Source organism: Choloepus didactylus, chromosome 9, assembly GCF_015220235.1.
Source record: "Choloepus didactylus isolate mChoDid1 chromosome 9, mChoDid1.pri, whole genome shotgun sequence".
Taxonomy (NCBI): Eukaryota; Metazoa; Chordata; class Mammalia; order Pilosa; family Megalonychidae; genus Choloepus; species Choloepus didactylus.
The window spans coordinates 82,736,585-82,754,682 of NC_051315.1; positions in this window are offsets into that span (position 1 = coordinate 82,736,585).

The following is an 18,098-nucleotide window of genomic DNA, read 5'->3' on the forward strand; positions in this document are numbered from 1 at the left end:
GCAGCAGTCCCAAAAGACTTTCATGAAAAGTTTCAGACAATAGAAAATAGTCCTAAGTGATTATACAGTGTTTCCACCGAAAGGTAGTATAGAGATATTAGAGAAGAATGGCAAACTATAGGAAGTTAACATAAAGGGACATAAAGGCACCCTGGGGTGTAACAGCAGCTGGTGTGGCAGACCTTTGGAATGTTGAGAAGCAAAATTGTGAGACATTGCCTGTTGGGTTTTCATCCACGACTTGATTCCTTTTCCATATGCACATGATTCAATCAGATGTGACTGTCATGGCCAAGTGTGAGAACCACTTAGGGCTGTTTAAGAATCCATTAGAATCATCAGATCTCTTCTGAGCTAACCAGAATAATCAAATCTATACCTAAGTGGAAACTAGTTTAGCTGCCTGTCTCACTTACCTTTCAAGAGAATTGAGAGGGAATTCTTATGCAAGATTCACTCACAAATGCCTTCTAATGGTTTTTTAAAAACACTCTGCTCATCTTAAGAAAAAATGACTTATGTTTATGTTACTGAAGGCCATTTTTTGAAATGTATTGTGACTTCATTTTAATAGTCTTTGATCTTAGGTTACCCACAGGGTGATTTTGAATTGAGCAGTCTGTGATTATAACGTAAGTGATGTAAAAAAAAAAACAAAAAAAAAACAAAAAAAAAAAACAAAAAAAAAAACACAGCTGCTATTTATCTGATTGCCAAAGTTCCCAGTGCATTAGCTGGATAAGCTGTCCATTTTTGTCTGGGTTAGTGTCAGAAGTTTTCAATTGTAAGTTCCTCCAGGACAGGACTGATGTCATCTCCTTCACTTTGAGAGCCCCAGGTTCTGCCTCCAATAAGCATCTCTTGAGTGCCCACAATGAGTCAGGAGTTCTCCACTGGCACACAGAGTCCTTGCATCCAGAGAATGCCACGAAGACATTTTCTTTCTTGCATAATTATGTGCAGGGAATCAAAATTTCGTTTCCCCCTTCTTCCTGCAAGCTTGCCTTTCGTCTTTCCTGATCCTATAGAGGGAGGGAAGAGGAAAATCAGGTACATTATTTTTGAATCGTGAACATTCAATCAATGCTAAGGCTGATGTAAATATAACTGGCTCAGTGCTAAGGGCATATTTGGCTATATGGCAGAGACTTGGCTTTGTTTGATTCTCTCTCTCTCTTTTTTTTCTTTTGCTTTAATCTTCTCATAGTTAGGAAAGAAACACAGTGGATTCTCCCAATTACATCTCCTACAGCCATGGCTGCTCTCTTATGCCACATGTCCTGTCACCTATAGCTTGGCAGACTTTTGGTCATCTTGCTGTCTGGAGTCTATAAACTCTATGATGTGTGTAGCCCTATAGGAGAACAGGAACCCAAAGATACCTGTAATTCTTGGGAGCTTCATATGTTCAAAATTCATTCTCCATGACAGTGTTCTCAGTATGCCTTATGGACATCTGGAATATTTTCCTTTTGATATATACCATTTGTAGTTGTATAAAGTTTCTTGCATTTTTGTATTTTATAATCACATATTCTGGAAAGTGTTACCAAAGGAGAGGGAAGGAAGTATAAGTTAATGTAGAGGGCGATTAAGGTAGCATGTATAAAATCCACCCTCAGCAATGCCGGAAATATGCAACATGGCCGCCAGGGCTGATGCAACAACAGCTTAAGTTACCCTCAGCCTTCTTTACGGAAGTAGTTCGCGCCAAAAGTGCTAGTTCGCGCCAAAAGTGCTAACCTTACATCTGCCATCTACCCTAGCAACAGCAGCCACCAATCCTAGACCGCCACGAGCCCTTGCTAGCCACTTCCCCTTCTCCTAGAGTATATATGCTCTGCCTCTTCAATAAAATTTTGCAGCTTGATCAGAAACCTGTCTTGCTGTCGTTCCTCGCGTCTCTTGTCCCATACCATTCCTCCCTCACAGGATTCGGAGTCTGCGTTGAACGTCCCGCGGGCCGGGACAAGTTAAAAGCTCAGGGGACTAGGCCTAAGATGCCACTTTTAAACTTTCGGACTTGGAGCAAGTTACTCTTTACAAGTCTCAGTATTTCCATAAATAAAATAGGAGAAATAAAGCCTAATCTAACATTACTTCATATAAGAGAAGTACAAGTCTTTTAAAATTCCAAAGTGCTATTCGAGTACATGGTTAGAAGGAAAAAAATTAGCTTTATTAAGCTTTTTCTATGTGTGATTAGCCATGCTAAGGCAATACTTTTATTTAGGGAGAGAGCCTTATCTATAATATACAAGACTTGTAATTCTTGTACATAACCAGAGCACCAGAACACCAGCAGGAAGGCAGTATCAGTTTCTTATTTATTACAGTGGGTTGTGGAGCCAGAAGGCATGGGCTCAAATCTAGTTCTGCCATTTTGTAACCTTGTCATTTAACCTATTTTCTCATTCATAAAATAAAGCTAATTATATTTACTTTATGGAGTTTTGATAGAGATTAAGTGAAATATAATATGATAAAGTATTTGGTACATTGTAAGTATAAAGTGCATTTTATTAGTTAGGAACTTGTCTATTCTTTTACCACAGAAGATAATTTCTATTTGCTTTAGATGAAATATCCCCTTACTAAAGCCATTGATTCATAGGAGTTATAATTTTTTCATAAAAAATGTGCTTGAATTTCACATTTTTGAATTTCAAGGGAAATTCAAGGGAAATTCGTTTCAGCCAACAACTTTTCCAGCACTGATCCTTCTCACTGAGGAAGAGGTCTTACTTAACACTGCCTTCAAATTTGTGGCATCTTCAGCCTTTATAGTGACTAACAACTCTATTCTTAAGGACTCATGGTCTTCCACAATCTATTGGCTGAAAAGAACTCACTGGTGTCTTACTGTTGTGGTGCCACTGCCATGCCAAAAAGGGCTGAGTTCACATCACTTTGAGTACTGGAGAATGTACTTATCATGGAGGTGGCAAGATTCACTAACTAAGCACAAGGAAATAGGAGATAGACCACCTGAATTCAAATCTTCACTTTGCCCATTACTCACTGTATGACCTTGAGAAAGTTACTTGACCTTTTAACCCTCCACTTATTCATCTGTAATAGTTGGATAACAGTAATACCCAACATTTATTTCTGTACTTTCCATGTGCCAGATTCTGTGCTCACTGTTTCACATGTACTATATCATTTAGACTTATGTCAACTTGTGAGGTAGGGATTATTTCTAATACCCATTTTGCAAATTAAAAAAACCAGAAGGATAGAGAGTTTAAGCACATTTTCTGGGGTTACACAGCTAGGAAATGACCCAGCTGGGATACAAATCCCAGTGACTAGAACAGAATCTGTGTTCTTACCACTTCATATGCACTTTGAATTCTTAACACAGTGTCTGGTCCCTGTAAGAACGAAATAAATGTTAGCTAATTCTATTAGCAAGCAGACCATTCCTCTGGCTTTAGTGCTTTTCTTTTGTCCACTTAGCTTACATTTTCCTCAATTATATTTCCAAAGAGGTGAAATTCTTTGTGAAGAGACTGTGCCTTGTCCCATTAAAGAAGTAAATTCATATTAGTGTTAATTCAGAAAACCAGTTCTAACCTTAGGCTTCTCTGAAATCCAGCAAGATTTTAGTAAGAAGGATTCCCCCTTCTCTTTTTCTTCTCTTCCTCCTTCTCTCTCTTTATTATTGGTATTTCATAAATGTATTCACTGATCCTCCAACTAAATACAAATATTAAAAATAAAATCTTACTCTCTTGCACCAATAATAAAAACACAAGCTGCCACTCTCTCAAATCAAGACTCTAATCCCCAGAGATGCTACATCAACTCAATCTGGTTTGATAAAACTGTACTGACCCCTAGGGGCCCCTCTGGAGATGGTCAGACCACAATTGTGGCCACTGGAATTGTCACTGAGCCCCGTTATAAATAGCAGTGAATTTGTCCAAAAGCTGAGAGACTATCAGCTTTTGTTCCCCCCAGGCTAAAAGATGTTAGAATCTGGGGAAGGGCCAATGAAAGCTAATTATAGCTTGAGGGTCTTGCCTTGGTTGCACCAGGCCAGGGTCAGAAGCCCTTGCAAAGCAGGACTTTTGCATCCAGACCATTTGGAAAACAGATGTGGATGGAATGAGCAATAAAGGGAGGTTGCTCAAGTCTTGTAATAGCTTGCAGTTGTCCTTTAACCAGAAGTCAGTCTGCCCTTCTCCTCTTATCCTCTGGTGATTTTTCACTGCAGCAAGTATTCTGCCTCCTTCCCAACACAGAAAATGTGGCTATTCTTATGTGTAAGGTGCCTCAATTTAGAGGAAAATAGAATTGAGTCCACTGCCTACTCCCTGTTCCAGGAATGTTTTTCTCAAAATAGGAAATATATACTGTGTATGCTGGGTGGCTAGAATTAGTTTGGATCAGCATGACACAGGGAGATTTGTTTGCTTCAGAAAAAATTCTACCACTGCCTCAGCTGGTTGCAGAATCCAGGGCAAACATCTAGATGTGGAGCTATTGAAATCAAGCCATCTGGGTGGATTATTATAATGATGGCTCTCCCATGGATTCCCACATGCCCTTTTAACAAAGCCCTTTATGGTCAAACTGGCATTTCTCGTTAAGACTTTGAAACCATTATATGCAATTCCTTCTTCTCATTGATTAGGTCAAAAGAAAAAGAAACGGAGTTTCCTATAAAGATAGGTAAATCTTTTCTTTCTGTTTGTGTTTTTATAACTAACTCAAATATAGTGCAGGCTGTTCTCTAAAGATACAATGAACTTAATCACCTCAAAATTGGGTTGGGGTGGGAGGAAAGTTGGAAGTGCAAAATGAGGTGTGGAGTTTTATTTGGCTTCCAAACACCCATCTGTGGGTAAAGACACCACTAAATTTATTGTTATTCAGCCTTGGATTCTTATTTCCTATCTACCTATTGGGTAATAAAGGCTTAGATTGGTTTTGATTGTGTCAGTACACTACAGAGCAACAATGAAAATGTGAATCAATCCATCTCTAGCACAATGTCCAGGAGGAAAGAAGGGAAAATCACTCACAGCATGTTTGGAGTTTCTAGTGGGGAGAGTCATAAACCATAGAAGAAATGTACGTTTTTTTTTACTGGGTGAGAGATTTCCAGGCAACTGGACTCACCAAATGAAAATAAAATTGGTACCTAGGGAAGATAGCTTCTTTCCACTCCCCCAAATCTCTCAATCAGGAACTTCATTAATCCACTATAAAAGAATTGTGCTTTGTGATTTATAGTCTCTTTCTTTTTCTTCAAGTTGAATGTTAATGTTCTGCCTTGTGCCCTTAACTTAATGGATATTCTCAAAACTGTCAGCTTTTCTTTCATGCGGGAAGAAGGAATAATTCTGAATTAAGAGCACCAAAATAGGTTAAGGATACATTATGTCAGAGGCTGTAGATTGCTAACAAGCAAAGAAAGCACAAGTCATGGGGTATAATAAAATTACGGCCAACTGGGTATGATTGCCAGCTATTTTATCCCAATGACTTCACCTGTTGATGCCAGAGGTAACCCATTCTAGTCTGTCTAAAATTTGACACAGTCCTAGATGTCTTTCTAATTCCTGAGTGAATTGCAATTAATGAGTGTGGAGGATGCTGTGGTGCCTTGCCTAGATCCCTTTTCCCTGTCCATGCACCCTTCTCTACCTGCTGTGGGTGTTGGCTGCTCTTGACGCACAACTGCCCCCTTTTCCAGATGATTGCTAATGGCAGCTGAGTTCCCAGATCATTATAATCCCCCACTCCAACTCAGTGCAGACAATGATTGATGGATATGGGGCTACAAATGAATCTCATGGATTCAGACTTTGTATGAGACTACATCCTGGTTCAGCTCTTTGCGTTTCCCTCTCCCGCTTAATATTCTCTGTTACTGGTTTTCCTGGAAGAGCTCTCCCTAAATTAACTTTGTGCGCCAGAACCCCTGTCTCAGGCTCTGTTTCTGGGGTGCCTAGAGTTAAGACAGCGACTTTGTCTATATATTTTAACTTATTTTGTCCTGATGAGTTCCACAAATGTCTTTGTTAACCAGAATTTCACTGGAAAACAACAAACTATTCTCAGAATTGTTGGTCTTTTCTATTGACCTTTAGTAAGCTTTTGTAACAGAAGAAAAGATCCTTCAGTACAGCAGTGTTCTCTGTGCACCCTTTATCCATCAGCTTACTCGGAAGAAGCATGATTGGGACAGGATCAAAGCTGTGAAGGTTGGAAATTTGAACTCAGTGTCTGATTCCTAGTCCCCTCCTTCTAATTTTGGTAGTTGTCTAGCATTTGGCTCTGTTTCTTGCACTCCTAAAAACTCGGTTTTTGAGTTAGAATTGTGTCTTGCCTTAATAGGAATAATTATTATGGTCTTAGTAAAAAGTAGACATCCTGGTTGACACAATAAAAGATTTTCAACAGTGCATCAAAGTCTGAAATGATATGTATTTTCTGAGCCCTCTGTAATTAGAAATGTGATTGGGTAAATGTCTTTGAAAATCTGTTCTGGTTTAAAGAAATTGACCTAGAGCCTGTTCTAAACTGGGCACAAAAATTGCAGATTTTGAAGGTCTCCTTGTTTCACTACCAGCTACTGGTAGGAGGGTAGGCTGATATAGCAAATCCAGCTGACAAGTGCAATCCTCAAGGAAATGTCAGGTTGAACCTGTGCTTAGAAAAACAGAGCATGGAGGTCATGCAGAAGGGCACAGGGTACAAAAATATTTTAAAGGCATTATTATTTCTGTTAGGTGGGGGAAGTATACATGATAATGCAGTGAAAGAGTTTGAATCCTTCACAGACTTTAAAACTACTTTGTCTCAAACACAATGTCCAGGCATGTTGACTGACTCACCAACTTGGATATTACTGATTCTCAGTACAGTCTTTCAGCCTAAAGAAATTGACTATTTGTTTCCAGCATGTTATCGCTTATTTATTATCAATATCTTCTAAATAATTGTGATGCATTCTTCTTAAAGCAGGCAGGAGATTGCTATTTTCTATTTAGCCATCTGATGTTCATTTTGGTTCCATTTCTTTCTGTTCACACATGATTTTTGCTGGATTTAGAGAATGCAAAGTTAGCATTTAATCTTTGAATGGGATGCATCCATTCCAAGGTCAGTACTGAAAAGTCATGTAATTACTTTTAATTTTCTCTGATTTATAGGTTATTTGTTAAAGTCACAGAATTTCCCATTCTAAGACTCTTTTCCAGAGATCCTGTTTCAATAAGTCTGCTGTCTTTTTTATGCGATTTTCTTAAGATATAACCACATAACATACAATCATTCAAAATGTACAATCAGTTGCTCACAGTATCATCATATAGTTGTGCATTCATCACCACAGATTTTGAACATTTTCATTACTCCAAAAAATAAAAATAAAATTAAAATAAAAAAGAACACCCAAAACATCCCGTTCCCCTCCTCCCCCATTGTTCATTTATTTTTTTAAATACAGTTTAACTGAGATACATTCACACACCCTAGAGTCATCCATAGTGTACAATCAGTTATTCACAGCACCACCATACAGTTGTGTGTTCATCATTAGAATCAATTTTTGAACCTTTTCCTTACTTCAAAATAAAAAAAAAGCAAAAAAGAATACCTAAATCTTTCCATCCCCTCCATCCCACCCTATTCTTCTTCTAATTTTTGTCCCCATTTTCCCACTCATCTGTCCATACACTGGAAAAGGGAGTGCGAGCCACAAGGTTTTCACAATCACACAGTCACAATGTGCAAGCTGCATAGTTATACAGTCATCTTCAAGAATCAAGGTTACTGGGTTGCAGTTTGACAGTTTCAGGTATTTCCTTCTAGCCATTCCAACACACTAAAAACTAATAAGTGATATTTATATAGCACATAAGAATGCTCACCAGAGTGACCTCTTGACTCCATTTGAAATCTCTCAGCCACTGGAACCTTATTTTGTTTCAACGCTCTTCCCCCTTATGGTCAGGAAGATCCTCTCAATCCCACAGTGTCCAGGCTTATCTTCAGGAGTCATTTCCCACATTGCCAGGGAGATTTATACCCCTGGGTGTCATGTTGCACGTAGCGGGAAAGATAGAGAGTTCACCTGCTGAGTGGGCTTAGAGAGAGAGGGGGCCACGTCTGAGCAACAAAGAGGCTCTCTAGAGGGGACACCTAGGCACAATTATAAGTGGGCTTAGCCTCTCCCTTGCAGCAACTGGCCTCACAGGGGAAAGCCCCCAGATGGGGGGCCCAGGCCGCTGCCTTTTAAGGAGATAGGAATACATTTTGTTGCTGCTCCATTTCCAAAACAAAACAGCTTGGAACTTGCCATTTATTATTAAGAAAGGAGAGGTAATTATTATATTTGCTAATGTTCTTGCTGAAAATCCTTTCCCCCTGCCACGTGATTAGCATACCACTTGACAGGGCTAGACAACATAAGAAGCATCTCTGAAAGTTAGGCAGTTCATATCCCTGCTTGATAGGAGGGAAGCAAGATTTGGAGAGCCAAAAGAAATATAATTACTTTAGAAACATCTGAATTATTTCCTGTTCATTTCCCTCTGGCCCTGATGCATTTTATGACTGCCTCTATCTAAATGAAAAATCTATGTTAAATTTCTGCAAACAAGAATAGTGGCACTGACAAAATGTATGCCTTTAAGTTTTATTATCGGGTAAAAATTGGGATATAAAAGTGAGCTTTAAATTTTTCAGTTTAACTTACTATATTGTTAGAATGTTTTGTTCTCTAATTTTTATATTTATATGATTTAATGATAGGAAATTCAGTGAGAATTAGAAAATTTAAAATCCCACAAGAATAAAATATTGACTGACCAGCTTATGCATCTCTATTAGCAATTTTCTAAGAGTTAGAACCTTGCGAGATAAAAAAGCCAAAATCAGGGGATATAAGGAAGGATAAAAAGATATTTGCATATGCTTATGTCATCTCTCTGAGTTGATTTAGTATGTTGGTTTTAAAAGGTAATTCCTTTCTTTGATTTTTTTCCTAATTCTTTGTTACCCATTTCCAGAAATAAACCATGATTCCTTGAACTAGAACTTCACTATCAGCCCTAACCTCTCTTAGTAGTTTGGCCAAGTAATTGGTGGTATTTGATAGGGCTAGTAGTTTAAGTCATTAGAGCAGATTAATCACTTGTGAATAAGTAATTATCTTTGTAGATATAAATATAGATGATGTGTGGAAAAACAGACCATTGATATAATGGAAGCCTTAAAATATAGTTTAATCTCCATTATCTATGTTCATAAAAAGGGCAAAGATAATTCAAGGGATACTTCAGAAATAACCTGTATATGTTATTCACATACATTTTATGAGTTTTAGAGCAGGTTTTCTTCCATAATTAAAAATTTTAAGCCTATTTAATTTGCATTCTCTGAGTTTCCACCAATTAATGGCATGGTGAGATCATTCAGAGATATTCTGGGTGTTGGAAGTCAGTTAGTCTAGAAATAAAACATTTGCTGCCGTTACTTGACTAAGTGGCTAAGCCATATCTGGGTAACTCACATTATGTTCAAGCAAGAAAAATGCAACTTTATGATAGCTGTCAAAAAAGAAATTGCAAATGTCCCCAATAGTCAGAGCATCTTTGCAACAAAGAATGGTAATTATTTCATTGTGTATATAAAATATTTGCTCAGTTAAACCATGTGGATTCCCAAACCTTGTAATATGAACTCTACTGTAGCAGTACTGAAGAAGGATGAAACTATGGTTTGGAAAGTTACCTGCTACCCTTTCTCAAAAGTTTCCTTCCAGCCATCCTTGAAATGTGCAGGGCCCCAGGCAAATATTTTTTGTAAGTTCTCTGTTTATATAAACAATTTGATTTTCAGAAGTGTTACAAAATTCATGGGCCCATGTGGGGCCCAGTGACTTTCAATAAAGATTTAGAATATTGGGTAAAGTAGAGTCACTTACATATTCTTTTATTTGTACAATCATTGCATAAAGATTCTTCGTAGTAGTTAGGCTTCATACCTTCCTGTTCTTTACTGTCAAATGCCTGGTTTGTAGCTAATTTCATATCTCCTACCACGTGAGGAAAAGGTAGCTCTGCTGTTGTTTCCAGTGCCACAGCTCTTCAGATCCTGTTTGCATTGAAAGAGTGTAGATCTTCTTGGTTCTGCAGTTCTCTAGTACCATTTATTTAATGCTGACTATATCATTACTCATGAAGCTGTGTCATCCATCATGCCGCTCATGAATACTGGTTTCCCATGACTGTCTCAAAGGTTGAAACTGTGTTTTGTTGATGATGACCACAAATGCAAATCTCATCCAGCATATGCAAGAAAATGTGAATAAATTGTGTTCTAATCAGAATTTTACTGCTCAGAATTTCATAGCATAAATGTAGAACAACACATCTTCCAACTATGTCTCTGCTAGAATTCTTTAGGCTATGACCACTGCATTCCCAGAATGTGATCTCTTTCAATGTTGGTGGCACCTCTGCCTTCCACCACCTCCACTTATAGGGAAGATAGGTGAGGAGCCTACGAGGGGCAAGAAGAATGGTCCCATTTGCACAAGAAATGTCCATCACTTGCCCAACATGTCTTAAGACCAGCCTGGCAAGGTACAACATTAACACATAAATAGAAGGTAAGAGAGGAAATAGATTGGTAAAGCCCTTGGGCATAAGAGAGCAAAGATCTCGAAAGCTCTTGGAGGAGATGGGTGATGCCACTGAGACCACCCCTGGAGGGCAGCCTGATGCATAGTGTGGAGCCTGTGGAGGAAGTAGAGTGGTGGAGGTAACAGCCTAGGGTAAAGGACACTCTCCCTCTGCAACCTGTCTCCCCCCATGCTATGGGTGGAGGTGGCACCCCACTTGGAAGAGCCATCTGCATGGCTCAGGGGTGGGCAGTATACTCTGTATCCCAGAGCCCAGTATTTGTCCTATGTCCTTCAGGAGTGAGAGTCATCTAAAATCAGCCTGTCAGCACCATTCTGGAGGCCTAGTTTCACAAAGTCTTACCTAGTCTTCTCCAAACTCTCACAGTCCTTCAAACAAAAACAAAAACACAAAATACAAAACAACAAAAACAACAACAAAATACACCAAAACTCCTACCTCTGCTAGCTAGCAGAGTTTCCTCCTGAAGGCTGCTTGGGGCATCTGCCTTACCCCTGCATGGTATAGAGGTTTAGAGAGTGCACTGTGCGGTCGCAGTTGACTCGTCTGGGAGGGGGTGGCGGCCGGTTGCTAAATCCTAGGCTCTCAGGTCTGCTCGGAGGGTACCGGCGGCGGGGGCTCTTTCCCGGAGGCGAGGGCGAGGCGGGGGACTTGGCCAGGTCCCCGGCGGTGGCGTGCAAAGTATGGAGGGCGGCGAAAAAGGAACAGGCGGGACACGTTTCTTTTAGGGTGAAGAAGCCAAGAGAGTTTATTAGGGGAGAGTACAAGCTTATATCGGGCGGTTTAGAGGGCGGGGTAGCTGTAGGGGTTAAAGGCTTGGATTGGTTCTGAGAGGGCGCGGAGGTTGATTGAAAAGGGGCGGGAGTTGCTCCGGTAACGAAGAGGGTGGAGGGCGCGGGTAAGGCACGGGGGTGGGGTTTTCTCCGGCAAGCCCTCCCCAACGATTGTACTTTGGGGTGAGGAAATGGGGCCTGCATTCGGCTCCACTTTCTCAGGCCCGGGGGGCCGTGGAGGGCGCTACCACCCGTGCCCCACTACCTTTCCTAGGGGCTGATCAGTTCCCCTGGCCCAGGCCCGCCAAGTCAGAACTCGATAACAGTGTCCCGCACACTGGATCTCTAGACACGGGTCCTGGTCTAGGTTGGAACTTCCTGTTCAGATGGCACTCCTAGCCCCAGCTTGTTGCAGGTACCAGAGGGGCACTTATATAAGTTCCTTGAAAGGCTCTTCAAAGCATGGGGCTCCCTGAGGTGCAGATGTCTCTGCTTACTCCAGTCTAATGGCAGTACTGGTTTCCCTCTCAGCTTCTCCATTACACCTCATTTCACCATCAAATGCCTCATACAATCCTGGGATCTGTTCTTAAATGGCTGCCAAGTTAAAAATAAAGTGTTCTTCTTGATGCTCCAGTAGACAACCTTCTGAGATGTGTTGTTAGCACATCTCTCTGCAGTCCAGGTGAGGAAGCCTAAAATTTTAAGAGCCAGTTACCACATTCTTCAAGTATTAACATAAGGTCATAAGCTTCAGCATTATGTGTAATAGTCCATTTCCATTTCTCAGCTGAGAGTGGTCTGAGCTCTGAAGAGAAACTTTCAGCTCGTGGACTCTTCATACAGAGAGAACATTCAAGGAAATTGGGGCTATTATATTGCTTACTGTGTTTTCATTTAAATTGATGAAAGCAGAGCAACTTGTCACTTCAGTAGAAAAACTGGAATATATGAGTTTTGTGGGAGCTGCAGGACTCACAAGTTATGACTAGTAATGTAAATCTATTTTTAAAATGTCTAGTCCCATTCAAAGAACAATGAAAAGTAATGGGAGTCTCTTTGTCTTTTTGTACTTAGAAGAAATGGATATGAGAAGTTGGTATTCTAAAGTCATAGATCAAACATTGTAGTTTAAGAACTTCAGAATGACAATAATTAGAAAGAAATGCCTCTTTTGTAGAAAAAGGAAGATTTTTTATTTCTTTGGTGTTGCTATGGAGAAAAGATGTTGTAGTGGTTAGAAGGTGGAACTTTATTCCTGCTCTGAAGTGTAGATGAAGTCCAGGCTTTAATTTAGTTTTAATCTGATTTTTCCTGCTTTTCTATTTTCTTTCTCGCGCTCTCTTTTTTTTTTTTTTTTTTTTTTGCACTATTTCCTACACATGTGAGGAAATCCTGTTAAAATCCTTTTGTGTTTAAATGGATCATTTCCTCCAAAAATTATTATTTAAATTTTCTTAAGAGTAAAATTGGTTGTCTCTCTTCCAAAGGAGGGACTTCTGGAGAACCCCTGATCTAAGAGGGTGTTTCAGGCAGAACAATGGGTCTGATTTTAAAATCCTTGAGAAGTAATAAATAAGCTGTCTCTGTTTGGGGGATGATTTATTGCTGATCTCTGGGCTTATTTTTATGTAGTTATTAAAGAAATGAAAAGCTACTCCCATGTAGCTGTGATAAAGAATAATCTATATCCACAATTTGCTGTTAAAGAAGGAGCTGCAAGAGAGATTAAATGAGAAAACCAAGGTGCAGGACAGTATGTGCAATAAGATCCTGCTTATATAAATGTATAGAAGAAATACAGAGATGCCTGTGCATCTCTTTTTTTTTTTTCTGGAATGACATGTAAGAAAACTATTACCCATGCTTACCACTGGAGTGTGGGGCTGGGAGAAGGGGGATAGAGCTGGCTTGTTTCATTCTCATTTAATACCTTTCTATATCATTTTAATTTCCTTACTATGGTCTTTCATATGGTAGGCAGAATTCTAAAATGGCACCCAAGATTTCCCACTTCCTTCGTGTACACATCCTGCATAATACCAAGGTCTTTGAATATGATGAATTTTACTCAAGTGTTGTGGTTAGGTTTTGTTAGATGGCATAGTTTACTTTAAGATAAGGAGATTATACAGCTAGGCCTGACCTAATTACAGGAGCCTTTTAAAAGCAGAGAGTTTTCTTGGCTGGTTGAAGAAGAGGAAGTCAGAGATTCGAAGCATGAGAAGGATTTGATGCATAATTGCTGCTTGAAGATGGAGGGGTCCACATGGTAAGGAATGTGGGCAGCCTCTAGGAACTGAGAGTGGCTCCTGGTTGACAGCCAGCAAGGAAATGGGAACCTTAATCCAACAACCACAAGGAACTGAATTCTGCCAACAAGAAAGTGCTTGGGAGCAAATTTTCCCTAGAAGCTCCAGAAAAGAACTCAGTTCAGCTGAAATCTTGATTTCAGCCTTGTGATGTACCCTTTGCAGAAAACCTATGCACACTATGCCTGTCTTCTGACCTACAGAGCTGTGAGCTAATAAGCGGGTGCTGTTTTCTGCCACTAAATTTGTGTAATCTGTTACAACAATGGAAAACTGATGCATTGTATTAATGGACAGTTACAGCAGGTGTGATCTGGGCTGTGGAATTATGGGTTATTTTTTGACCATTTTACATTTTTGTATTAAATAAAATATAAACCTTAATAAGTGTTATTGAAAAAAACCAACTCTTAGTTTAAGGAGAATATGTACTCTTTCAAAGTCGAATGTAAAGTTACTAAAGCAGTCCTATTTTCTCATTTTATGCTTTTTATTTATTCACTCTTGCCTCATTCTACCAAAGATATTGTGTAGCATTATACATTAGCGATGTGTTTTCATGAGGGAAACTTCCTTAAACATAAACAAATAAAACCAAAACCAATTTAGAAAGGTTTGGCAAGAGAGTGACCAAACTAGCAGTTTACTCTAGTACGCACCATGCCTCCAGGAGGGAAGGGCATATTTGTCCTGTTCACTCCTGTCTACCCAGTGAGTTCAGTGCCTCATATGGGGCTTGGCAAACAATATGTGTGCAATACTTCTTGGGTGGTTAAAACAAATGAATGTGCTTGCTGCCAGTGCTGCGTTAAACAGACACTGTGGGTTTTCTTCCAATCAGACTCTCCCTTCCACCATTTTGTTTCCTTCTTCATAGCACAGAAAACTTATATTCCTGTGTATTTCTCCTTCCATCTCTAGGACATTCATGATCTCTTACAGAGCCTAGCTATGGTATCTCCATTTAAGTATTCTTGAGGTGACTATTTAGCAAATAATTTCTTTAAGGCTGAGGATTTATTTTTGTCTTGAATTAGTTTTTCTCTCTTTCTTTGCTACTATAAATTGAAACTCTTTTTGTAGGGAATTCCCAGCACTTTTTTCTTCCCCAAAAGATAGGGAGCTTTTAGATGGCAAAGACTCTTCTGTCTTATTCTTCTGTCTCACCTGCATACCCAGCAGAGAGCCAGGCACATAGAGATGCTTAATAAATGTAATAGAAATTAATGAAACAAAAGGAATACTTGTAGTGAGGAAATATTTCTTGCAGATAAAAACAATGTAGGCCTACCTGCCTAAATTACTCTCTGAAACTTCTACATGTAAGGTAGTTGGGAAGGACCTTTGGTTCTCTGACAATAAAAAGTGTGATGGTGGAAGGAAAAACAGAGGGAACTAATGATTATAATTTCATTATATATCCAGCGGGCATCAATTTCCCTTTCTCTGGTTAATTTCAGGGACTATCTTACAAGCTCATATATTGCTTTTCTCCATCTATCCTGGAAGTAGGGACTTCCTTTCATGATGTAGGGATTTAAAATTATTATTCCTTAGGAATTTGTTTTTTCCAAATAAGGGCACAGTCACCAGAATCTGCTGCCTTTCCCTGCATGTCATTAGGGTCACTGAGACAGCGAACTGCAGCAGACCTTAGAGAACATGGCTGATCATGGTGCTTCCTTAGAGATTCAAGTGGTTACAAGCACAAAAAGTTTCTCCTTAACAAAGGACATCTTGACCCCCTGTGCTAAATCTCTATCAGTTTTTTCCCCCAACTCCCAGCTCTGAAGGCTCAATTTAGCATCCCAGAATTGAAGCTGTGTACTTTCCCTTTTGTACCTCATTACCTACAATAAAGGTTTGAAGAACTGGAGTACTGTCTGGCACTTTTGCTATGATATATGACAGAAAGAATACGGCTTTACTTTTTTTGTAATCCATAGAGCCTCCTGGTTATTGACAGGAGTAGATATTTTTCAGCAGGAATGTAGAAGTGGGATAGTCACATCAAATGCACAGTTTACCAAAACTATCCATCTCTTTGACATTCGGGGACTCTATAGGTAACCTACAGGTGGCGGGCACTGCTAAGAACAAGTAGTGGTGCCTTCCCGCTGGAGAACATATAACCGCCTTTTGATGTGATTGACTGTTGTCTCCTCACCACATTAACTGTGCAGCATTAACGACAATCTCACAAGTTCAGTTAAGAGTCAAGAGGGAAATTTCTTACAAGTGCTGGCGAGGGTGTTTTTGCCTTTAATGTTTCCCTAAGAAGGCTTTTGTGCTTTTTCTCAAGGCCAATCCAGTCCTGTTACCAGCTTTCTATTCTTGTGTGTTGCCTCTGGGAGGGGAAGAAGAGCCTAAGAGCTTTCATCTCTGCAAACCAGAAGTCAGAGACTGGTGGTACAAGCCGGGGCCATATCCAGCCAGCAGGCATTTAATTTTGGCTCTCACAGAGTTTAAAATGATGTGAACTAGTTGCCAAAATTAAAAACCAGGAGATTTTCCTGCAAAAAGAAATCTGCCTTTTGGGCTCTTCTTAAAAGAAGAGGTTTTGGCAACACTGGGTCTTGTTTTCCATATGGCAACTGGAGTAGGGTGTTGGCTGCCAGTGCACCACCAGCCAGGGAAGCTACCAGAATGTACCTTTCCCTTGTGGGGATTAGAAAAAGGCATGCCTCCAAGCAGATGAATAAGGGTGCCTCATCAGGGAGGACACAGTCTACGTGTGGTAGCTTCCTTACAGTTGCTTCTCCCTCCTTGAGCCATTTTACTCATGTCTGACCCCTTAAGCATTTTAGTTTGTGACCACTGCCAAAGCCTTTTAAGAAAGTCACTGCCTGCAGCATTCATCTTGATAAATGAAGGCTGACCTAGAGGGTTTCCTTTGATTCCTTAACCCAGGGATGGAGACACCAGCAATTGCTTGACCTAGCACCTATATTTTCTGAGAAGACAGCTAGGCAGTTTTGCAGGAATTATATTCAGAGGCTAAGTCTCCGTATCCTTATGGTCCACCTCACTTCCTGAACAGCCTCCCCCTCTCCGCCCCCCATGCTGATTTTCCATTTGCTCTTTTTTTTCAGTTGTATGAAAGGATGTGTCTAGGCGGGATATAGATATAGAGATTTCTCTGATATGACAGAGGGAAATGAACTCCTTTAACTTAAAGAGTTTGAAGCAGACTTCGTGTGCCATCCTTGAATTAGCTGATTCTAGTATCTATCTCTTTTGACAGGTTGCCCTTATTAAACCCTGCCTCAAAGTGAACCCCGCAGCTACTGACAATAGACAATGCCAGGGAGCTCAGGAGCCCCTCTGTGGCCTTAGCAGACCTGAATAGTCTTTCTGCGGCTCCCCAAGAACTGTGAGCTATTTTTTTTTTTTAACATTGGCATGACAACCGTCATTATCATTTACAAAGTGCAGCTCTATACATGATGCTTTATAAGGAGCACTAAAAATGAAGTTAATCCTATACCATCTGAGCACTTGTAAAGTGATTCAAAGTTGAGCACAGTTGTGTAATGTAATTAGGAGTCAGTTTTGGCAGTAGCATGGATTTCAGACTGGGCATGAACTCTGGCTGTGCCATTCACTAGTTACGTGAACTTGGACAAATCACTTGAATTCCATGACTCTCAAAGGGATCAGAATTAAATTATAACATTTAATTTATATGAGTGAGAATTTAGAGTGTTTAAGAACTCCTGAGTCAGGTTTGAATAACCCCTTCCCCACCCCCATTTAGTAGTTGCAGTAAATTAACCTTTAAAGTCTCAGGTTCCTACTCTATTAAACATGGGAGTTAAAACAGTAGCTTCTAATAGGATTTTGTATGATTAAATGAGATAATGCTTGTGTCTAGCATATGGTAGGTATACAGTATTGCTGGCCATTAGAGTGTCCAGCCAGACATAAAGTAAGTTATCAAAAATCTTAGTTTCCCCTTCCCTGATGCTTGTATCTTACTCATTTGGGCAGTGAGAATTATAGCAAAAGGGGGAATTAGAGGATGCTTTGCTCAACAAATATTCAATGAATTGATTTTATTTTGAAAAGCATTTACATGCACAAACATCAAACAGTTTTGCTAAAGGTGTGGCTTCTTAATTGGGGCAGTTTGTTTGGAGAGTTAAAAATAATTTTCGAGTTCCCAATACTGCAGAAGAATGTAGTGGTCAATAATAATGATGATGATAATGTGAGTTACTACCTATTCCCTTTTGGAATGAGTTCCTGGCTGCCAAAGTCTTTATCTAGACACCCAGATCAAGCAGAATACAAAGGTCATAATGCCAATTTCATCTGAAACTTGTTTTGCAGTGTCAAAGCCTTGG